The sequence below is a fragment of the Impatiens glandulifera genome, unplaced genomic scaffold (assembly GCF_907164915.1).
Source record: "Impatiens glandulifera unplaced genomic scaffold, dImpGla2.1, whole genome shotgun sequence".
In the NCBI taxonomy this organism is placed as follows: domain Eukaryota; kingdom Viridiplantae; phylum Streptophyta; class Magnoliopsida; order Ericales; family Balsaminaceae; genus Impatiens; species Impatiens glandulifera.
The window spans coordinates 23,344-50,093 of NW_025919302.1; the positions used below are offsets into that span (position 1 = coordinate 23,344).

A 26,750-nucleotide genomic window follows, 5' to 3' on the forward strand; every position below is an offset into this window, starting at 1 on the left:
TTAAGTCAAAATATTAAATTATTTATAAACATTATAAGATTATTTAAAAAATAAATAGTATTTTTAATATAATAAATATATAAGTAAATCTAAGTAAAATGTAACGCAAAATATGTTTAAAATAGGTGTAATGATAATTTAAATTTAATGAAAATAAATTTAATAAAAATTTAAATTATATTAGATTAAATTAAAAATATACCATTTTTATAAGTTTAATAAAAAATATGTTTAATGCAAAATATAAAAAATTATTTATAAATTAATAGTAGAAGTATATTTAATAAAAATTAAAATTATTTAGAAAAATAATAAGATTATTTAAATATATATTCTTAAGAAATACATAAACATAAAAACGAAATAAAATTTAATGTAAAATGTGTTAAATGCTTGTATAAAAAAAGTTAAATGTAAATTGATATAGTATTAAATTAAATAGAAAATATGTATTTATATATGTTAAATTCAAATTTAAATTTAATAAAAATATGTTTAATGCAAAATTTAAATTTAATGAGAAAATAATTTAATATAAAAAAAATAATTATATGTTAAAAATAAAATTAAATAAAGTAATAATTTTGATTTAAATTAGATGTATTAAAATTTAAATTATATATGATTAAATAAAAAAAATGTAAAATAAGATTTTAATAAATCTAATACAAATTCTATTAATATTCTTAACATTTATAAAGTTAAATTAAAATTAAGGATGGTATATAAGTTTATTTATTTCTAAACTAAACATGGATTCTTTAAATTTAAATTCTTATAAATTTTAAAATCGATAATGCATAAAAAAAAATATCATGTATTTAAAATTAAATCTATAATGTAAAAACAAAGTATGCGATCAAAAATAAAAATATGATAATATAAATTTAAATAGGAGGTAAAAGAAAACTTACCTGAATTCGTGTAAACGTTGATACATAATGAATGAAGATTTTAATAATATCCTGCAATTAATTGTATAGTGTTATTCAAACAATTATATATAAAAACACATTAAAAAGATAAATAGAATTATTATACATGTATGGACCAATAAGCGGCTCTGCTACATGACAGCAATATCCAATATATTTACGTGTCTCATTTGATTCACCTTCATGATCTTAGATTAATCATATTAACATAAAAAACATAAATGTGTCAATAGTTGTATATTAAAAGAAAAAAACTAAATAAATACATCAAGTTACAACCATTAAATATAATGTGAGTATAAAAAAAATCATGTCAATGCAATAATAGAGTGATCATTTTAGTTCATTTCACAAGATATTTTATACGTTTTCCGCATTTAGATTTTCTCGTGTTTTTGAAACAGGTCTAAAATGATGATAAAATTAAAATCATTAAAACTTTGTAAATATGTAGAGAATATCACAGAACAAAATTAAGCTTACTTCATTCAATTAAGTATATTGTTCTACCTGCTCAAATTCAGAAGTCCAACCACTAGCACCATTTTACCTCTCCAAAGACAGCCAAAGATTTTGGATCATGATCTATTTTGTGATGAACAAATTTGTCATCCCAACCATTAGCTATCTTAGGACCAACTCTCTGAATAATTAAAGAGTTATTCTAATATCCCTTAAGTTCATGGAATCTCTCAAGGTGAGGGTCTCTAGCTCTAAAATCTGCATCAACTTTACCTGACAAGTAACATACTGCATATGAATTTGCAAATAATAAAAATGCATAGAAATTGTAAAATATAAAACCAAGACAGAACTATAGTTTGGAAGGACCATGACACATTATCCTTGTATGCTAAAAGTAGAAACTAAAAGAAAATGTATCAATAGTTTCAAAATTTAGATTGCATAGATAATATGTAGCGCAACCTGTGCATTAAAGATTCTTTTCTTTTATCGTCAAAGAAGTGTCTAGCCCATGATGCATATTGTTATCGTCACGTATATTGTGTTGTTTGTCATCTTGTGACAAGCCTAAAACTAGAAGATGCAAATGATGAAAATGAACACCATCTTGACTGCTATTAACAAATTGATGTAGAAAATCTACTAAAACCCTTGGAATGAGGGTAGTCCTGAAATACAACAAGTAATAAACAAGTTATTTTTCATCACACTAATATTCAAAAGTGTGAAACAATATTGTGAGAAATGTATCAAAATAATTTATCAAATTCAAACAAAATCAGAAATTTCAAAACAAATTTTAAATTATAATTAGGTCTTTACCATATAGAAAATAACTTGAGCAAATACCGAAGCCTTCATATGGAGAGTTTACCATCCAATTGTGGTTTAAAAAGTCCATTAATATTCGATATATAACCAATAACTGAAACTTTTGGTGCTGGTTGTCAGTCTATTTTGATCAGCAGTGCAAAAAACCCTCAAGAAATTCTGATCCCTAAAAATCAAAGGCATTGATGTCAAGAAATAACTTCAGAAAAGTTTATTGACAAAAGATCATAGACAGAAAGATGAGATGAGACATGGATACTAGTACGTAAAATATGATGACCAAGCTCCGATCCAAATAATGAATTTAGAGGTTCATTAATGGATTTATAGAATTACCATCGGTAAAGATTGATAAGTTTATAAAAAAAACAATCAATCAATAATTTTTACATGTCAATTCGATTCAATATATTCTTTGATGACATTATCACAACTGGAATCTCTCTAAATTTGGAAGAACCCTGCAAATTTAAAAAAAAATATTTTCTTTTTATCTTTCTGTTCAAATCTTTACTCAAAATTTTAGACAACAAACCTTACATTGATCTTCATAAGTAGTTCGTAACCGGTCATTCCGGACAACACACTTCACCTTGGTATGGATCCAACTAGATCATTGTTTCTTGAATTTATTTAAATCGCTTCACCCGGTATGTGGTATGTCAATTCTCGAACCTTCACAATTATTGTAATGCAAAAAATCCCTCCTACCTCTACTTACAAAATGGTCTTTTTGGAGATTTCTAATTTTGATTTCTTTTCTCTAATATTGATTTTTTATTTAATAGCAAAATTTAAATTTAATAAAAATATATAAGTTTGTTTATGAGTTAATATAAATATAAGTTTAATTTAAAATTATTTATAAATATAATAAGAATATTTAAAAGATAATAATATTCAGAATATAAGAAATATATATGTAAAAAAATTAAATAAATTTTAATATAAAATATGGGTTTAATTGGTTTAATAGATTTAATACAAATTTAATTTAAATATTAGTTATATATATGTAAAATATATAAGTAAAACATTCAAAATTATTTAAAAATATTAAGAATATTTAAAAAATAAACAATATTCTATATATAAGTAAAAATTTAAATAATATTTAATAAAAAATATTTATTTAATAAGTTTTATCCAAATATAAATTTAATGAAAGTGAGTTTAATAAAAAATTTAAATTATATTAAATTAATTAAAAATGAAATTTTCATAAATTTAGTGTAAATTTAAATTTAATAAAAATACATTTAATGTAAAATATAAAAATGTGTTTATGAATTAATAATAAATATGAGTTTATTTAAATTATATATAAATATTTTAAAAATATTTTAAAAAATATATTATATTCTTAATATAAAAATAAATAAGTAAAAAATTGAATAAAATTTAATACAGAATATGGTTTAAAAAATTAATACAAATTTAAATTTAATAAAAATCATTTTAATGCAATATTTAAATATAATGAAAATAGAAAGAAAAAATTATAATTTTAATAAATTTAATCCAAATTTTAATTTTATAAAATATAAAAATCTGTTTATGAATAAAATTATAATATAAGTTAAATGAAAATTTAAAGTTATTGATAAACATTATAAGAATGTTTAAAAAATAAGTAATATTCTTAATAAAAGAAATATATATATGTAGAAAATTAAATAAAATATAATGAATTTTTTTTAAGAAGTTTAATGTATATTTTAAATTTAAATTATATTATATATAAAAATAAAATTATAAAATGTTTAATACAAATTTAAATTATATAATATTTAATGAAAAAAATAAATTTTAATAAGTTTAATGAAATTTAAATTTAGATAAATACATTTAATGTATAATATAAAATATATTTATGAATTAATAATAAATTTAAATTTAAGTCAAAATTTTAAATTATTTATAAACATTACAAGATTATTTAAAAAATAAATAATATTTTTAATATAAGAAATATATAAGTAAATTTAAATAAAATGTAAGACAAAATATGTTTAAAATAGGTTTAATGATAATTTAAATTACATTAGATTAAATTGAAAAAATACCATTTTTATAAGTTTAATGAAAAATATGTTTAATGCAAAATATAAAAATTTATTTATAAATTAATATTAAAAGTATGTTTAATTAAAATTTAAAAATTATTTAGAAAAATAATAAGATTATTTAAAATATATATTCTTAAGAAATACATAAATATAAAAACTAAATAAAATTTAATGTAAAATGTGTTAAATGCTTGTATAAAAAAAAAGTTAAATGCAAAATTGATATAGTATTAGATTAAATAGAAAATATGTATTTTATATAAGTTAAATTCAAATTTATTTTTAATAAAAATATGTTTAATGCAAAATTTAAATTTAATGAGAAAATAATTTTATATAAAAAATAATAATTATATGTTAAAAATAAAATTAAATAAAGTAATAGTTTTGATTTAAATTAGATATATTTAAAATTTAAATTATATATGATTAAATAAAAAAAAATGTAAAATAAGATTTTAATAAATCTAATAAAAATTCTATTAATATTTTAACATTCATAAAGTTAAATTAAAATTAAGGATGGTATATAAGTTTATTTATTTCTAAACTAAACATGGATTCTTTAAATTTAAACTCTTATAATTTTTAAAATCGATAATGCATAAAAAAAAAAGATTATATCATGTATTTAAAAATAAACCTATAATGTATAAAAACAAAGTATGGGATCTAAAAATATGATAATATAAATTTAAATAGGAGGAAAAGAAAACTTACCTGAATTTGAGTAAACGTTGATATATAATGAATGAAGATTTTAATAATATCCTGGAATTAATTGTATAGTGTTATTCAAACAATTATATATAATAAACACATTAAAAAGATAAATAGAATTATTATACATGTATGGACCAATAAACGGCTCTGCTACATGACAGCAATATCCGATATATTTACGTCTCTCATTTGATTCAACTTCATGATCTGAGATTAATCATATTAACATACAAAACATAAATGTGTCAATAGTTGTATATTAAAAGAAAGGACTAAATAAATACATCAAGTTACAAACATTCAATATACCCGCTCAAAAAAATCATGTCAATGCAATGATAGAGTGATAATTTTAGTTCATTCCACCAGATATTTTATATGTTTTCCGCATTTAGATTTTCTCGTGTTTTTGAAACAGGTCTAAAAGGATGATAAAATTAAAATCATTAAACCTTTGTAAATATGTAGAGAGCGTCACAGAACAAAATTAAGCTTACTTCATTAATTAAGTATATTGTTCTACCGCTTAAATCCAGAAGTCCAACTGGCACCATTTTGCCTCTCCAAAGACAGCTAAATAATTTGGATCACCATCAGGGGCGAAGCCAGGATTTGAAACCTACCAGGGCTAATTTTTTATTAAAAAAATCTATCCGGGCTAGTTTTATAGTTTGCTGTCACCAATGCCTTTTAGCGACAAAAAATAACCTTTTAGCGACGGAAAATAACCAATAACGACGGTAATTTACCGTCGTTATTGATAAAATACATAAGGCTCCCCGGGCTGTAGCCCGGGCCAGCTTGCACTTGGCTCCGCCCCTGATCACCATGATCTATTCTGTGTTGAACAAATTTGTCAGTCCAATTAGTTGCTACCAACTCTTTGAATAATTTGAGAGTCATTCCAATTCACAAAATCTCTTAGGATGAGGGACCTACATATGAACTTGCAAATAAAGAAAAGATATAGACATTATAAAATATAAAACTTAGACATAACTATAGGTTGGACAACAAAATTACATTTTAAAAGAATTACATTTTTTCTCACAAACCTTGGTACCTTGTTCAGCCGGACAACACACCTTACTCTCGATCTAATTGGATTATAACTTTTTGGATCCAGTCATTTCTTTAAAGTAGATCAGGGATTAGAGTTGAAAGTTAAAGGAAGTAATAATCATAGTGGAATCATCATTGTTGATCAAAGTGGGAGAGGAGATAGTCGAATCATCATTGTTGATCAAAGTGGGAGAGGAGATTCTCTTACCGTTCAATCCGCAATTTATATAGATAAATCTATCTCCATAAATGATAAATTGATGATATATGTAAGGAGAAAGTATATATTTGATATCACTTATCGGAGAAGACCATTGATATCACTTATCGGAGAAGAGAATCGATAGATCGTCGGATTACTTTGAACAATAAAGCTTCTGGTAGAGACATTTCCTATTGATATTTTTATCAAATGAAATATAAATTATATCAACAATATTATCTCATAAAATAATATCATAATTAAATAAAAAAACATTAACTAACATATTACAAGTTTTTAATAATATTTTAAAGATTTAAAAAAACAATTAAACTAAAAGACAAATTTGTATACTAAAATACTAAAGTAACTCCATATAAGATAGAAATAACAATTATTTCATAAACCGAAAGGAAGACAAAGAAAATTATACATTTGTTATCATAATTTCCTAAAATGAAAATAACCTACAAAATAATTTGGATAATGAATTTTACCAAATGTTCGTACCCAAAGACATGATGTATGAAATGCTTCTTGGTCATCTTGTTTTTAATCTCTACTGCCTGGAAAAAATTGATTCAAACCACATTGTTATTATGTTATTGAATTAGAAATAGACCAAAGTATATTTCTTCAAATTGAAATCGAAAAATATGAATAAAAAACGAACAATCAGAATAGGAACAGATCATCAAAGTACTCTTAAATTGAACCATAGATCGTTCAACCGATTAGAACAATATGATGCAAAGTATTACTCAAGGAGCCTTAGGTTCATATTTTAAGAAATATTTGTTTGCAGAAGGTATGAGAAACTTGTTTTTGTCAATTCAGCAAGGAAATGCCCCGTTATATGTTTAGAAGGATGAAGATAATTCGTTAAAATATGAAATAGAAGTGAAAAAAAATTTTACTTAATGAGAGACATAACTAGATATGACAATTCAGATACATGAATTGACCTATTTAATACTAATAAAATGATTCAAATAGTAAGTATACTAGGAAAGTAGTTCAATATTGACTCTAATCAAAAGTTGAGAATCGGAATTACATCATCTTCATGTTTCTATCTAAAGCGTTCAATTTTTTAAGCAATAAGATCAGAACTGCATAACAAAATGTACATAAGAGCATATTTGCCTCTAAACTTCTTTGATTGTAGTGTATTTGCATTTGAACTATTTAAAAGGCATGATTGTCTATACAATTTTTAAATAGGGATCATATTAGTACTCATGACCAAAGATACTATCACTAACCTTCTTAGACAAAGATAGTTCGGATTCTAGGTTCTGAATATAGTTCAGAGCTTCAGGAGACAAAGCCCCAATGCTTTTGATATCCATCTTCTCCGCATAATCTGCACACCGATCATCTTCTGTTTCATCACTCTTTACTTCCAGAACATTATTCTCCTCTGCAAAATCTGATCTACTCCAACTGTCTGACTGTATATCAAAATTCCTCATCAATGAGATTCTGTACTCCGCGTTCCATAGCGTATACCTATAACAATCTCAAATTGTATATAAAATGTCAAGTTCTAGCACATGTAGTTAAAATCCACGGGGTGAAGTGGAAGAATTATTTATTACCCAGTCATAATGGAGGACACAAGAAGGCGATAGAAGAGGGTCACCAGCGCTATTTAAATTATCCACCCGCACAAATGGTAATTCACCCTGTCAGTGGGGCCATCTGCTCAAATTTCCCAGAAAAAATGGGCTGACCAGAATAGAAGCTTTGCTAGGTAATCACGTGAAGAAGCGGTTATACTGTTGTGTAGCTCTTCAGTCTCGGCCGCATTCCTTAATGATGCTTCTTTATAGAATTGGCGTAAAATATTTTGAACAAGTTTTTGAATATAATCCTCAACTTCTGACGAAGATGGCTGTGATAGTTCAGTTACCTGTTTGAAACACATGTATACAACTAAGGAAACAGTTAATAAAATCGAAACTTTTATGAGGGAGTTAATCAGTTACCATATCAGATTCCAAGGACCTCAAATACTCCAATAGGTCATTGTTATTTTCTCTCATACAACTTTCTATTTGTGCAGTTTCTTGCTTCTTCTCATCCAGTTCCTGCAAAATATGAAATCAACATGAAGATCTTGTCACCAGCACAATCCAATAAAATTATCATCCACAACACTTCAAATTGATTTAACTAGTTTTGATTTGTCTTCTTTGTTTCTGTCTTCAGTTTCCTATTTTGGAAATGTCACAAACTCAACCAATTTTTTATATCAATTCATTGTTTAAAGCTAAATGGAGATCAAACAGAAGTTTTATATAAATGTTGACATATCTTCAGAGACAAAAAAAAAATTGCTTACGATTTATTTGATTCAATAAACTGGGTTTGCAAGTTGAGGAACAGAATCAGAGCTAGAGTTGTTTGATCATGGCATTCTGTTCTTGTTTGAGGTAAAAAAAAGTGGTTTGTTTGAATAAAATGATCAAAATATCCTTAGCATTTAAAATGTCATAAAAATACAGTAATAGTTTTTTAGTAGTTTAGTTAATGATTTGATGGAAGAAGTCATTGATGATGGGATAAATCCAAATAAACTAAGATCAAACAAGCTCCAAGTTAGGTAACAACGAAATTGGTATCCAAAATTGAGCTGGATTTGATCAAACTCAGATTTCGTAAGACAATAAGCCTAACATCCAGCTTGTGATTCAACTAAAAATCCAACTACCAAACAAAATTTGGGATTGTAATCCAGGCACAGTTTTGTTTTCCAACAACACTTTTTATACCAACCAAAAAAAAATGGAAATTTCAGAACAGACCAAGATACAACAAAAAATTGAGGATAAATCCTACTTACCAAGGGAGCTCAATGTTTTCCTAATTGCTAACAATTTGTGTCTAACCAACAATATACACTTGGGTAAAAGAATCAACCTCCCATACAACATTCAGAAAACCAAGGTATCAAACAAGAGAAAAATAAAGGATGATGCTCAAACTCAAGAATGACAACACCTCTAAAGATTTATGTAAAAGTGAACATTTACTATTCAGTTTCTGACAATTTATCTCACTGGAACTATTCGAAAGAATGAAGCTCCACCAATAATAACCCACTGAAAAGTGTCATTTTTGTATAATGCCAAGGAGATAGACAAAGCTTTTGTTCATTATTATGTTTTCAAGGAATTTTCTATATCTTCGGAATATGAATATTAAGTGTGATACAAGTATGAACATTTACTAATAGAGCCTCCATTACACGGGCTTCTATAGCAAACTCTAGAATATTTGCTCAATGTCAAGTAATGAAAGATATGGAAATCATTGATGGTAATTATTAGGAAGAAGGTCATTTTGACTAAAATGGAATCAAGTTCTGATGTTATTATGACAACTTCGTTAAAAAAAACAAAACAAGAGTTTATTCTCCAAAGAAGCTAGCATACCCCAACTTCAACTTAGGGTGTTTTAGTGGGAATGGAACCTGATAGAAGTTTAGTCAATTTAAGAGTAACTATCGAAATAAAGACTTTAAAGCTTAATTAATATACTATACACTTTCAAAAGAGGATTGAAGTTAAGGAGTTAACACATGATTTATGAACTTGAGAGCATTTGATGTAGATAAATTCAATGATATCATTTGATTGCATAAAAGAAATCTCATTACTCAGATTGACAAGTTAGAAGTGTATATAATTGTGTGTACAATTGTTAAGAAAAATCCTTCAATATCTGTATCTATCTTCATAGTAATCTTACCAGGTGCATTAGAAACATCATATAAGCATATATAGCAGCAAAGATACTATCACTAACCTTATAGACAATGATAGTTCGGATTCCAGGTTCTGAATATAGTTTAGAGCTTCAGGAGACAAAGCCCCAATGCTTTTGATATCCATCTTCTCCAAATAATCTGCACACCGATCATCGTCTGTCTCATCACTACTCTTCACTTCCAGAACATGATTTTCCTCTGCAAAGTCTGATCTAGTCCAACTGTCTGATTGTATATCAAAATTCCTCATCAATGAGATTCTGTACTCCGCGTTCCATAGCGTATACCTATAACAATCTCAAATTGTATATAAAATGTCAAGTTCTAGCACATATAGTTAAAATCTACGGGTGAAGTGGAAGAATTATTTATTACCCGATCTAAATCCAGAGTGAAACAGGAATTTGATAAGCAATTTTCTAATCGAACTGTGTCCAACTGTAATCGAAAAGAAAGGAATGAGATAACCCGATTAGCGGACTTCAAAAATCCGACGCCGGTTTCTTATGGTGGCTCGCGAATGGGAATCCTCCGGGAAGCGTTGAAAACCTTTCAGAGATTACATAGGGCCGATAAGCCACCATCCCTAAAGACAGCGCGCCTGCGGAAGAAAAGCGAAAAAAGTCCACCAAAACCCAACGAACGACCTGCTTCAACCCAACGCAACGATGATGGAGAAGAGGAATAGACATGTAAGACGACTAGATCCTCGGCGATTTTCACGGTGGCTGCGCAACTTGGATCGTCGGTGAAGAAGTTGCCAAGCGATTCCAATGAGAACGGCTATATACGGTGAAGAGAGAGATCATCTTTCATACAATACTTCTGATCGAGCAATACTTTCTTCTTTGTTCGTCCTGCAATGTTCGATTTGTATAAACAGATTCTCGCTCAGACAATTACACAAACAGATTATAGGCATAAATATATATACACAATTAGATAATCCGAACCAGTAATCATGACGATCGATCGAAGAGAATGATTAACGCAAGCATCTACTCATATATCATTTGACATCATCATCATCATCGAAAGTCTTAGCAGAGAACAGGCGTCGGAGGAGCATCTGTTGCTAAAACGGATTATATATATTATACTTGGGTTCGGGCCGGAAATTAAAAGATCTCAGCCGTTGGTTGTTGAATATTAAAATCAGCGGCTGCAGAAACTGCGTCGTCCGTCTTTTTCAAATTTCAAATTTTAATTCTAAATCCTATTGATCAATATCTCCAATATTACTCCCAAATTAAATCATAAAATAAATCCGCTTCCTTATCATTTTAATATTAAACTAAAATTATATTTCATATTTTAATTTATATATAATACTTTATTTTTAATTATATTATTAACTTATTAATTACAAAAATTTATATATAATAATTTTATTATGCAAATGTCTTAATTTTATGTTTTTAGTTAATTTATATATTTTTTTATTTATTATAAATATTTTTAATTTTAACATTATTCAATTATTAATAGATGTTAACTAATTTTATATTATAAGATTAATTATTTTAACTGTACATTTAAATCTTTAAACAAAATTATTTTGTATGTTTTAAGGATTTAAATATATCTAATTCATAATCTTTTTTATAACTAAAAATTTGGTTATATTTAATTATATATTTTTAACTTTTAATTAAACAATATAACATACTATTTCTTCAACAAATTTAATAATTAAATTATCATAATAATTTTAAATAAATCAAAATTATGTTTTACGAATAAAAACATATAAAATGTCAAAGACATATTAGACAGAACAAAAAATAAAATAAACGGACCGAAAATATTAAATGTGTAATAAGTGTGTATAAATGTTAAAATGTCTTAAACATGTCCAAAACGTGTTAAATGTGTGTCAAAAACATGTAAAACGTGTCAAAACGTGAAAAACAAATGTTAAACACACCAAAATATGTTAAACGTGCCAAAAATGTGTGAACGTGTTACACGTGCCAAAAATGTGTTAGAACGTTAAAATAGTATTAAAACGTGCCAAAACTTGTAAAACGTGTTAAACGTGTGACACGTGTCAAAAACATGTTACACGTGTCAAAAACGTGTTAAATGTGCCAAAAATGTATGAAATTTATTGATTAAAAACGAATTAAATACTTATGTTTATTTTAATTGGATTTAATGATTACATTTTTTTAATTATATTAGGCTTGTTCTAATTTCTAAAAATCTGTAAAAATTGTCACTCTTTTTTTTGAATTATTCTATCTTTAATATTCAATCATTTTACAATTTTAACGTATAATTTTCCTTTAACTGATTATCTTAAAAAAAAACTTTGACTAAAAGTGTCTATTTGAGATTTTGAAATTTTTTAATCTTTGCAAATTTTCTCTCATATAAAACTAAATTTGAAAATATTGGATTAAAATGTGTAATTTTAAGATTTTTTAACTCACGGAAAATGATAAAATTATCATAACGAGAAATGTTAAATTCTATAAAAATTATTTTTCTTTTCGGTTAATAAATAACAATCATATTAAGTCAAATTCTATTCATTTTTGAAATTCATCTGAACACTTATGTTTCTTTTGTTGAAAAATCAAATGAACATATATCTAATTTGATTTACGACTCACGAGATAAAATTTAATTTTGCGAAATAGTCTTGCTCAAACTTTTAAAAAAACACAATAATAGTGTATTACCTCTTTTTTACTTCTTACGAGGATACAACGAATTTGAATCTTTCTTTTAGTGAAGTAGATAATTCATATGGTGAATAATTTAATGTTATGAGAAGTGAAAAGTTACCAAACTTGTTTATTTCTTAAAAACAAAATAATAATACACATAATGATTATTTTAATGAACATTACTAAAATATCATAGCCTAAATTCTATAGTGAAGTTTGTACTACGCCAAGTTGACATAATGTAATGAAATTGGACTAGATATTCTTATGATAAATAACACTTGGATTGTGATGGATCTTCCAAAAGAATAAAAATCAATCTGATTGTTGATGCATTTTTAAAACAAAAATTAATCAAAATGATTCCTTTGACAAGTTGAAAGCACAATTAGTGGCCTAAGAGATATCAATAAAAGAAAGGAGTTGATAATTACATTAATAGTTTTTGCTCTAATTGCAAGAACAATGATAATTAAATTTTATTCCCATTAGTACAATAAATAAATGGATTTTGTGCATCAAATTGACATTAATAATCGGAAAAAAAAAGCTCATTTAGATGTATGTACTTGTACAAACTACCTCTCTTAGACGTATATAGGGTCGGCCCATTGGCTGCTGCAAGATGTGCTCTTGCACAGGACCACAAAAATGTAGGGCCACCAAAAAAATTATATACCATATATATAAAAAATTAAATACATATACGATATATATTAAAAAATGAGGCTCAACCCTAAGGTCGGCTAGCTAAACACATCCACTCCAACACCCACACATGACACACCCAAGCAGCAAGCACCCAATTTGTGAATTGTGACAAGCCGAAGGTTATCTCCAAAGTCCAACCCTGTCCCTCTCTCCAAACTCCGACGTTCGACCATCGTCTCATCTCCTCAATTGTTGGTAATCTCTACTCTTGGATTTTAGCTTTAATCATTGCAATTTTACAAATCAATTCATTATTCTTCCATCACAATTTATTTTATTCTCATTGTCATTTGTCAAGTATGTTTATTAATGTGATGAAATTTGAAATGTTAGAATGGCTCATATAACTATAAGAAAGCATGAATTGGGTAGTTTCAAATGCAAAAGAATAAAGGAACGAGGCAAATTTATTCAAAGTCAATCAGGGGCTATGGATAAATTTGTTTTCAATAAAGGGAACGAAACACAATGTTCAGGGGATATATGGGTAGATGTAGACATTAATGTTGGTGTAGAAGAAAATGTGGAGTAATCAATGGAGACTCAAACACCTTCTGAGGAAGATGTTGATATTGTCCTATAAGAAAATATAGAGAATCAATGGAGGAACCTTTTGAAGTAGATATTGATGTTAATGTAGAAGAAACTATGGAGCATGGTTTCAAAGGGAATGATGATATTCCCAACATCTTTGATCCTAAAATTTAGGATAATCTTGCTCCTAAATTTAGGGATTTATTAGTGAAAAAAGGTCCTCTAAGATATGTGTTGACAGGAAAAGGTCCGAAAATGGATCAAATAACAAGCGTTTTACATCTGAATTCTATACTATGCACTTATCAAATGGGCAGAAGCATCATTGAGATTGGCTTGAGTATTGTAAGGATCTTGACAAAGTATTCTGCTTCTGCTGTAAAGTCTTCAAGACCAAACGACAACTTTCTCAGTTAGCACATGATAGAATAAGGGATTGGGGACACATTTCTCACAGTTTGATGCAACATGAACGAAGTTCAGACCATATAACTTTATACTTGATTTGGGTTGAGTTACGTGAACGACTAGAAACTAATCAAGTAATGGATAAAGTTTAAAGACTGAACATTGGTGAAAGGTACTACAAAGATTGTTTGTAGTTGTGAAATATTTAGCTAAACAAAGCTTGGTGTTTCGTGGAACTATTGAGAAGATTTATGATGAAAGCAATGGAAACTTTATGACTTTAGTTGAAATGGTTGCTGAATGGGATTCGACCTTGAAGGAGCATTTACGAAGAAAACAAAATCATGAAATTCAGTTTCATTATCTCAGTCACAAAATTCAAAACGAGTTGATACTCTTGATAGTTGCTAAAATCAAAGGTACAATCCTGAAAAGAATAAAAGAAGCCAAGTATTTTTCAGTATTACTCGATTGTACTCCTGACATAAGTAAGAAAAAACAAATGACATGATAATAAGGTGTGTTGATGTCTCCACGGTTCCAATAATGGTACAAGAATATTTTTTGCAAATTTTGGTTGTGAATGATACAACAGGTCAAGGGTTGTTTGAAGAATTAAAGAAGGTGTTACACCATATTGGTCTTGATATTGATGATGTCAGAGTGCAATGCTACGATAATGGATCAACCATGAATGGGAAACATAAAAGTGTACAAAGAAAACTACTAGACATTAACCATAGAGCATTTCATACACCTTGTGTTGCACATTCTCTCAATTGATATTATCTGATGTTGCGAACTCTTGTCAAAAAGAAGAAGAGATTTTTAGAGTTGTTCAACGTATTTACACCTTATTTGCAGACTCTACTAAAGGTGGGATATTTTGAGAGAAAATGTATCAGAAAAAGGTTACACTTTTGAAATCATATCGACAACACGGTGGGAAAGCAAAGTGTTAGTGTGAAGACAATAATTACTCAAGCTCTTGAAATAAGAGAAGCTTTACATCCAACTTGCCGAGAAAACAACAGATTCTGGTATTAAAAGTGAAGTCAAGTCTCTAGCAGGTTATGAACTTGAAAAATTTAAGTTTATTGTAGGGATGGTTATCTGGTATAATATGTTGGCTAAAGTGAATATTGTCAGTAAACAATTGCACTTATTGCATTCTTTAGACAGTACAGAGAAGTAGGGTTTGATAATGCGTTGAATTGTGCCAAAAAAATTGCTATTGAATTGTATATTGATCTAGTGTTTCCAGAGAAGAAATATTGGGATTCTTATTTACGGAAGAAAATCTAAAGTCCTTGGATTCTGTTAACCTAAAAGAAGCTGCAACAACCTTGAGAAGAAGCTGTGAGAATGGCCACACTTCTGACATTAACGGTGAAGATTTATTAAATGAATTGGGACTATTACAAAACTATTTACCAAATGAGCTTGATTCAAACTAGTTGCAATCCTAAATATCTTCAAAAGATCTAATTGTTATCCTACTAGTTGTCTTGCATATCGAATTATGTTAACAGTTCCAATGACAGTAGCATCAGCTTGAAAGAAGCTTTTCAAAGCTAAAAATATTGAAATCTTACATGCGTTCGACCATGTCACAAGAAAGACTAAATGATTTGGCTTTGATTTCTATTGAACATGAGTTCTTGGAAAAAACTTGACTATGATAGGTTAATTGATAATTTCGCATCTTAGAGTGCAAGAAGATCAATTTTTAGAAAATAGTATTATTGCATTGGATGATTCATATTTGGTAAAATTCTAGTAGAATTGTATTGCATGTCATGTCTTTGTAATAGATTTCAGACTTTTGGTCATTCCTTTTGAAGACAATGTAACAAGAGAATTTGTTATTGAAGTAAATTCAATAAACTTTACCATAAAATTTGCCTTGATTTTTTTTATCTTTTTGTTGTTGTGATCTTAATTGTTGGTATGCGTAGATATTATTTATGATATTATGTCTGTAGTTTTGGTGTTTTTCTTTTTTTGAGTACTTAGGGCCGCATTTGATATTTCGCACAAGGCCTTCAACATAGTAGGCCGGCACTAGACGTATGTACCAATAAAATGTCATTTAAACATATGTATTATCAAAAATTGGCTCATTTAACCTCTTTTAGTAAACTATAGTTAATTTTTATTTTTTTATTTATATATTTATTAATTAAATATTAATATATTTTCTCTCTCCTTATTTTTCATTAATAAATGAACTATCTATTTTTATTTTTTTTATAAAAAATTTATTATTTCTATATAAGTATTTATTTTTATTTTTCATTGATAACTCCGACTTATGTCCATCATAGTCAAATACATTCACATTACGTCAGATCTAATAACTTGACAAAAAAATAAAAAAATTATTTTAAAATTTCTAAATTTACAACTTGAAATGGGACCTCTAGCCTAAACAAGTGTCTTTATGACTTGATTAACTTGAAATTGTAGTCGTATTCAAATACAACTTGAAATGTTAGTTGCAAATTAAAATTTAATTAAATGATTGAGAAAACTACAGAAATATATATCTATGTGATTAAAAAGAAAGAAATAATAAATATCAATCAATAAATAATATTTTTGTGTGTTATGTGGACAATGGCGGAGCTACTTAGCAGGCTGTAATGGTTTTTAGTAGAATGGTTTAAAACACTTTTATATATATATATATATATATATATATATATATATATATATATATATATATATATATATATATATATATATATATATATACTATATATATATATATATATATATAAACAAGAGAAGTGATAGAGAGAGGGAATTCTGTGAGGGAATTTGGTGAGAGGAATGACTTGGCATCACCTTCATTTGTAAAATGTAAAAGTGGGAGGGAAATAGAGAAAAGTGAGAAATTATTTGATGTTTTCAGCAATTAAAATTATGCCAAGTCATTCCCTCACCAAATTCCCTCACCGAATTCCCTCACCTAATCATTTCTCATAAAACAAATATGGTTTAGGTCAGGTGATTAAAAAGATAATTCCTGTATTTAAGGCTATTAACTGTGGTTTAAATACCGTAGTCAACCGCCATTAAAGATAATTTCCTATATTTAAGGCTATACACGAATTCATTACTAATTAATTAAAAAATTAGTATATATTTAAAATATTACATTTATTAGGTCATATTATATATAACACATTTCTTAAAAATGATTATGATAATTTGTTTTTATAATTATCGATGTCTTTATCATTTGTTTAAACCTTTATAAATTTTGTATATAATTTCAATTATTTAAGTCTTTATCATTTTATTTAAACCTTTATAAATTTTGGTGAAAGGATCGGTGACACCAATAGAGACAGGGGTCTAACTATTGATGTCAACTTCTGGAAAACGGTTTGATAGAACTCCTGTTAGGGATTAATATCACTTTCTATTTTTTTCACAAAACCCTTGCAAACTCTTGAAACGATTCAAGTGAGGAAACATTTGCTCAGGTTTGAAGCTAAGAACCGATGAAGAAGAAGATAACATAATGTAAATGACACAAAGAGATGTTTATGGATATTCAGAAAAAAACTCTCCTATGTCACGCCTTCTTCCAACCACCGAAATGATTCACTATATTTTTCTTAGAATCAAATACAGTTTCAAAGCTAGCTCACTGTTGAATAGAATAGACTCTATTCAACTTACAGTATATTGAAGAATATCACTCAGCTAGACAATACTTTTATTCTATCTCTCTCTTGATGTAAAGCATAGTAAGTAAGAAAACACTTCGTAAGAGTAATTGTGTGTTCATCAAACTTGCTAATTAGCTAACTTGCTTGTTCGTTCGTGTATCCTTCTTGTATTTCGTTCACTGTCCTTGAGAATCTTTAAATAGAGAACAGGTATCAACGGTCGAATCTTCTACAGTGACACGTGGCAAATACCATTGGAAAGTCTCCATAGTACACAGGTACAACAGACTCTGTGCACAAAGATCGTGGCAGTACCAATCTGGTAATGCACCGAATATTCTTCTAGAATTGTCCCGCAAGAAATAAGTAACTGCTGAAGCGAGACATTAGACGTGCTTCATTAGACTGCCAAGTATAATGAAGTTAGAAGCCCTCGTCTAATAGCAGGATCCATTAGACCACCAAGTCTAATGGAGTTAGACGATATGTCTAACTACGTGTCCCTTCAGACTAATCTGAAGGAGTTAGACTCACTGCGTCTAACTTTCATTTGTTAGACTGCACGTCTAACTATGTATCTGTTAGACTACACGTCTAACTACGTATCCGTTAGACTGCATGTCTAACTACGTATCCGTAGACTGCACGTCTAACTACGTATCTATTAGACTGCATGTCTAACTACGTTAGTTAGACTGCACGTCTAACTACGTATCTGTTAGACTACATGTCTAACTACGTCTGTTAGACTGTACGTCTAACTACGTACGTCTAATGAACCATATTCAAGATAAGTCAAATTTAGCATATTTTGATGCACCTGCACAAAAACAATTAGACGACTTAGTTTCCTTTTTATTTAAGTTTTACACAAGTTCATCATCAAAATACTATAGTCAAAATAGTTTGACCCAACATTTTTTATATAAATTTCATACAATTTAAAAATTCATGATTTATATATTATTTTTATTCATAAAATTAGGTATATTATGAAGTTAAATTGATATATGAACATTATAAAATTATATATATATTAATTTACTTATTTATTTATTATATTAGATCAATATATTTATTACAATAATAATTAGTTATTTTATTAATATATTTTTTAAATTAAATTAATAAATTAAACTATATTTAATTTTTTTAATTTAATATTAAAATTTAGAGATATAATTTTATTTTATCCATGTATAACCGAGGAACGAATCTATGTTGGGGCTCGGGTGGGCTGAAGCCCAACCCGAATTTTTTTTACGGTTAAAATGTGACATTACCCCTAATTTAAATTAAAAAATCAATAGAATTCAATATGTTATTTATTTAATTATTAAAAAAAATGGTAAAAACTTACCTTTTTTACCCCCTGTTTTATCCCAAATTGCTAGTTTTTTATTTTTAGCCCGATTCTAAAAAAAATTTAAGCCCACCCCAAATCCTGGGTGTCCCTCTGTATAACTATAAAATTTTATAAAATAATATAATAGTAAAATTGATATAATTACATTATATACATTTATACATTTAACAATAAATTTCTAACTTCTTCAAGTCTTTGACATTAGGACTTTTAACTGTTTTTAAATCCTACATAATACCAAGAATTATAATACATTATCGAGTTATAATTTAAAATTTTGTAAATCTGGTTAACTTTAAATATTAAATTTCTTAATTTTATTTTTATAAAATATAAATATTATCTTTGTCCAATTTAGGAAGTATCATATTATTATATTTATTTGTTAATTTAGATAGACTCTTTCTATTATGAATGTATCAAAATTAAGTTGAGTTAGTTTGATATATTTTTATGGATAAAGTTTATAAATAATACTAAAAAAATAAAATTTATTTTAAATAATCAAAATTAATGTAAAAAAATATAAGTTAATTTAAAAAATAAATAAATTTCTTAGTATATGAAATATATAAGGTAAAAAATTAAATAATATTTATTTATTTAAATTTAACAAATAATCTATTTTGTAATTAGAAAATCATATTTATATAAAAACTAACTTATACTTATTATGTTAACTATAATAACATTAAAATATAATTTTGATTTAATTTTTTTAATTTAAATTATATTTGATTAAATAGAAAAAATATAAAGTATAATATGTAAATTCTACAATTATTTAAATTATATTTGATTAAATTAGAAAAAAAATATTATTAATAAATGATAAGAACATATTTTAAAAGTATAATGGATATAAATTTTTAAATATTTTTAATATAAATTAGGTAAATAAAAAATATAAAATTTTTATATTTAAAATTTAAAATTATTTATATGACCTATAAGTTTACAATAGATATTTAACCGATTAACAAATAATTTTTCAAATAAAGATTTTGTAAATTATAATGGAATAAAATTAATCGAGGAAGAATGATGAAAAAATTAGGAATATACTTAAATAAAATTAAATGAGAGACCTAGATCAGTTTGTTGCATGACTGATTAAACACTTCTGATTACCTAACAAATACCTCACGGTGACGCCATACAAGGAATATGAAAATAAGTTTAATACAAAATTTAAATTATATTTTATTAAATAGAAAAAGACAATGTTAATAAGTTTAATACAAAATATAAAATGTAAAAAATATTTTATCAATTAATATAAGTTTAATTCAAATTTAAATTATTTATAAATACTATAAGAATATTAAAAAACAAATAATATTTTATCAAAAGAAATATATTTTTATAAAGAAATTATATTTATTGTAATAAATATAATTATGTTAAAAATAATAAATAAAGTAATTATAATAATTTTGATTGAATTAGATACATTGAAAGTTTTTAATTTAAATTATATTGATTAAATAAATAAAATGTTAAATTAATTGAAAAAATATTTTAATAAGTTTAATGCAAATTTAAATTTAATGAAAATAAATGGAATGATAAATTTTAATTATATTGGATGAAATAGTAAAAAAACAAAGTAATTTTAATAAGTTTATTGAAAATCTAGGAGATGTGTTTATGAATTATTAATAAATATAGGTGTAATTTAAAATTATTTATAAACTAAATAATATTTTGTGCATTTAAAATTGAAACTGAATTTATATTTTGTTATAATGAAATCATTTTATATTAAAAATAATATTATATTAAAAATAATAAAATTTAAAGTAATAGTTTTGATTTCAATTTTATGTATTTAAAAATTTAAACTAAAATTACAATACAATAATCAAGTATAATATAATGTTTATGAATTAATGAATATCATAAGTTTAATACAAAATTTAAAATTATTAAAAAAAATATTTAATAAAGAAATAATATTTTTATAAATTAAGATATTATAAGTAAAAATTTAAATTATATTTGATCAAATAAAAAAACTTAATTATAATAAATTTAATACAAAATATAAAAGAGTTTCTCAATTAGCAATAAATATAAGTTTAATTCAAAAATTCAAATTATTTTTAAAACAAATATTTTAATAATAAATGATATTTAATAAAAAAAATATTTAAAATGTAAGCTAACATTATAATTTGTTATAGAGAAATCATATTTATATAAAATAAATAATAATTATGTTAAAACAATAATAGTTTATTTAAATTTTATATATTTAAAATTTTAAATTTTTTTATTAAATAGATCAAATGCAAAATATTTTTTTAAATAAATTAATGCAAATTTTATTTTAATAAAAATACATTTAATTTCAAATATAAAAATATATTTATGAATTATTGATAAATATAAGTTTAATTCAAAATTTAAAATTATTTATAAACAAATATTTAATTATAAATAATATTCTTTATAATATTTAATATATATATATATTTTATTTTTGAGTAAAAAATAAACTAAAATATTTTGTTATAGAGAAATCATTTTATATAAAATAATAACAATTATGTTAAAAATAATAAAAATTAAATGAACAGTTTTTATTTAAATTTGAAATATTTAAAATTATTTTTAAATTATATTTTACTAAAAAAAAAAAGACAAAACTAAGTTTATGTATTTTTAAACTTAATATGTATTATTTAAGTTACAATTTCGATCATTCCAAAAATCTATAATAATCTATAATACATCAAGACTATATCATGCATATAAAAAAAATATGATAATATATTTTCTTATAAAATAAAAATATGATAATATAATTTTGGATAAAAAAACATACTTTAATCTTTATAATACATAAAGATTGATTATACTAATAATATATCCTACAATTTAAATATATGTAATTTAAAATTTAAAATTAAAATTTATGAAAATATAAAATACAATTTAAAAAATATAATTTAATTTATAATTTAAATTATGTTTGATTATAGAAAAAATTTTATTTTGAAAATAAAAATGAATAAATAATTTATAAATTTAGTGTAAAAATTAAATTTTAGTTTAAACACTCAAGGATTAAAGATATGATAGGTTTATGTATTTTCAAACTTAAAATTCTATTATTCCAAAAATCTTATATATTACATCATGCATTTAAAAACAAACTATATCATGCATTTAAAAACAAACTTTATTATGCTTATCAAATAAAAATAGGATAATATAAATTTAGGTGAGGTAAAAAAATTTACTCGAATTCATAAAAGTTAATTTGTAAGATGTATCATATTAATATCCTACCATTTAAATATATATATAATATATATATATATATAATATATATAATATATATAATAGTGTTATATATATATATATATATATAGTGTTATTCAAACATTTATATATAATAAAACTCAATAAACACACTAACAAAATAAATAAAATAAACATACATGTATTTCATATTATTATTAACCTATATTTACACAAGTCATTATATATAATTTGTGTTTTACATTTAATTATATTTTGTAAATATAACTTTTTTTAGTATTATTTGATTTACTCACAAATGTTTTATTTATAAAAAATATTAAATTTTTATTTTATTAGTAAATGAGTAAGAATATGAGAATTTTTTAGCTCATAATCAAAGAAGCAAACCATTGAAGGGGTTGAGTAAATCACGCCTTGTTTGATCCTCGCTCAACTATATTGTTCATTAATGGCGACATCTCTTCTTATAAAAACAACCACAAACAGACACCCGTAAATTGAGAAATCTCGTTTAATAGTTTTCAAATAAATATAATCTTACATTAAAATTATCTAGAAAATTTGCACATATTATTTCTAACATTATTAGCATATAAGTTACGATAAATATTTAATCGAAAAAAATTATTATTCAAATAGAGAAGTAAATAATAATGTAATATTTAAATTAAATTAAAATTATATTGATTAAATAGAAAAAAATAAAAAATATTTTTTTAATAAGTTTAATATAAATATAAATTTAATAAAAATATAATAATAAATTTTAATAAGCTTAACTAAAATTATAAAACCGTGTTAATAATTTAATGACAATGTAAGTTTAATTTAAAAATTATAACTATTTATAAATAAATATTATTCTTATTATATTAAATATGTAAAAAGGTAAATAATATTATATGTATTTAAAATTTAAACAATAGAGAAATTGTATTTATATAAAAATAATTTTAACTATGTTAACAAAATATAGTTTTGATAATTTAAATTAAATTTGATTAAATAAAAATGTAAAATTTATTGTATTTTTTTGTACTATTTAAATTATAATGGATTAAAGAAAAAAGTTATAAAAATAATTTGAAAGGTTTTATGGATATAAATTTTAACTATGTTAGTTTTGATAATTTAAATTAAATTTGATTAATAAAAAAATGTAAAATTATTGTATTTTTTTTTACTATTTAAATTATAATGGATTAAAGAAAAAAGTTATAAAAATAATTTGAAAGGTTTTATGGATATAAATTTTAAAAATATTTAATATAAAAAATAGGTAAATAAATACAATTTTATGTATTTTAAAACATCAAATTATATTTAAAATTTAATGTAAAATTTTAGTTATATTACATTTGATTATAGAAAAAAATGTTTATTTAGAAAATAAGAATGAATAATATAATTTATAAATTTAATGTAAAACCTAATTTCAACATTTAAGTATTAAAGAGACGATAGGTTGTATGTATTTATTAACTTAATGTGCATTATTTAAGTTCGAATTCTTAATCCAAAAATCTATAATACATCAAGACAAGTATTTAAAAACAAACCTATCATGCTTATAAATTAAATCATGATAATATAAATTTAGGTAAGGTAGTAAAAAAAACTTACTTGAATTCATAAAAGTTTATCCATAAAATGTATCATACTAATATCTTACAATTAAAATATATGTAGTGTTATTCAAATAATTATATATAATAAAACTCAATAAACACATTAAAAAAATAAATAAAATAAATATTCATGTATATTTTATTATTAACATATATGTACACAAGTATTATTATATTTATATATATTGGTTTATATTTAATTTTATTTTGTAAATATTAATATTATTTGATTTATTCACAAAATTTGATTTTAAAAAATATGATATTTTTGTTGTTATTACTGAAATGAGTATGATTATAAAATAATAATATGAAAATTTTTGAGCTCCAAAAGAAAATTAGAAAGAGGCTAACCAGAGAAATGGTCGATGGAATCACGCCATGTTTGATTCTCGCCCAATTATATGGTCGTTGATGATGATGTCTCTCCTTACAAAAAAAACAATCCCAAACCTAGACATCTAAATTCAAGATTAGTAGAAGATTGAGAAATATTGTTTAATAGTTTTCAAATAAAACATAACTTATATTAAATTCTCAATAATATTGCCCATATTATTTCTAACCTCATTGGCATATAATACATATTAACAGACAAATATACACAAATAAAATTAATAGAGACTTAGACTTATCTAGTTCTCACATTGTTGCATGACTTCCATTGGAATCAGAATGTATCATTCTAGTTGGCCACTTATCGGAGAGGCATTTGGTGTTTATGTAACAAACATCTTTACTGAACAAAACTATTTAAAAATATATATTATTTAGAGTAATTAACAAATTACATAAGGAGATCATTATCTTCTAGTTCATGGCAGGAAAAGCATGAAGATCATTAGAACAAAGGAGGTGGTGATCGATTGGCATAAAGTAGTCTGGTCTTCAAAGGTTATATCTCGAAACCAATTCATTCTTTGGGTAACATTCAGGAAAAGATTGACAACAATAGATAAAATTAAGAAGTATATGAATATTCCAGATATCAATTGCACAATCTCTATAGCAAAAGAGGAAAACATTAACCACTTGTTTGGGGAGTGCATATTTGTATCCAAGTTGTGGAATAATTTTGCTCAGAAAATGAATATCACTAAATTTACAGGTATATGGAACGAAATCATAGAGAGCTTGTAAAGAAAAAGACTAAGGGAGATAACTTTTATGCGGATGTTTTCAAATGCTTCTTTGGAACCCTGGTATGGTTCATAACACGAATAAGAGATCAGAAGGAAAAGTTTGGGATGATATGGTTTCTGATGAAAACGCTCTCATACATACATGAAGGCGAATTCCGATTAATGAAGACAGTTGGAAGCTCAGTCAAAGATGGAATATCTCTTATAAAATCATTACAAGGAAAGGAAGGTTCAAATAGTTATGCTTGATGACTTTTTGTAATTCAATTGATTGTTGTTCTATTTGTTCTATAATTCAGTTGTTTGAAACTCATTTGGTATTTTCAACAAAGCTAGGGTCTGTCTAGGTTTGTTTTTGAAACTCATTTTCCCTCTTTTGAGATTTTTAATGAAATGACAATAAGTTGTTCCCCCCAAAAAACAATAATACAAACAAATATATATAATTATTTAAATAAAAACTTCATAAATGATAATGAATAAAATTAATAGAGATCAATCGTGAGAAAAAAAATCAAGATTATACTTGAAATAAAATTAATGAATCTATGAAATTCATTTGAGAATTCAAGATTATTGGAAATTCCGAATAGAGAGGCAGATAAACCAAATTCCTGAAAAATATGGACTTAACATATTCCTAACATTAACGCAGGTCCAAAAAATTCAAATTCTTAACAAATATGAAACTTGTCCAATATCGTTGACGGTCACGTTTACCGAAAGCATTAAAAATAAGTGTAATTATTTAATTAAATATAAAAAGACACTCTATATAAGTTTAATAAAAAATATAATATAATAGTGTTTTTCATTAATATAAGTGTAATTAAAAAATTAAAATTATTTATAAATATTATAAGAATATTTAAAAAGTAAATAATATTATTAATATAAGATATATGATTAAAAACTAAATAAAATTGTATAAATTTAGAAGTTAACAAAAAAATATTGTTATAGAAAAATGATATTTATATTGTAATATATAATTATGTTAAAAATAATAAAAATTAAAGTAATAGTTTGATTCAATTTTTATGCATTTAAATTTTTTAATTTAAATTATAATTGATTAAATAGTTAAAAATGTAAAATTTAACAAAAACAATACTTTTAATAACTTTAATGCAAATTTAAATTTAATAAAATAAGTTTAATGATAATTTAAATTTAATGAAATAGAAAAATAATTAATAAGTTTAAATGTAAATTTAATGACAATACACTTTAATTCAAATTATAAAAGTGGGTTGGTTAATTATTGA

The 26,750-nt window shown here is 24.5% G+C and overlaps 1 long non-coding RNA gene across 1 annotated transcript; it reads right to left on the reverse strand.

Annotated features, from left to right (window-relative positions):
- Positions 1 to 7,487: 7,487 nt before the first annotated feature.
- On the reverse strand, positions 7,488 to 11,098 carry LOC124917769. The gene is made up of 6 exons (XR_007097230.1): positions 11,016 to 11,098; positions 10,438 to 10,919; positions 10,101 to 10,349; positions 8,279 to 8,380; positions 7,889 to 8,202; positions 7,488 to 7,799 (listed from the first exon to the last, which is right to left on the reverse strand). It is a non-coding gene; the product is annotated as an uncharacterized LOC124917769 (long non-coding RNA).
- Positions 11,099 to 26,750: the final 15,652 nt, after the last annotated feature.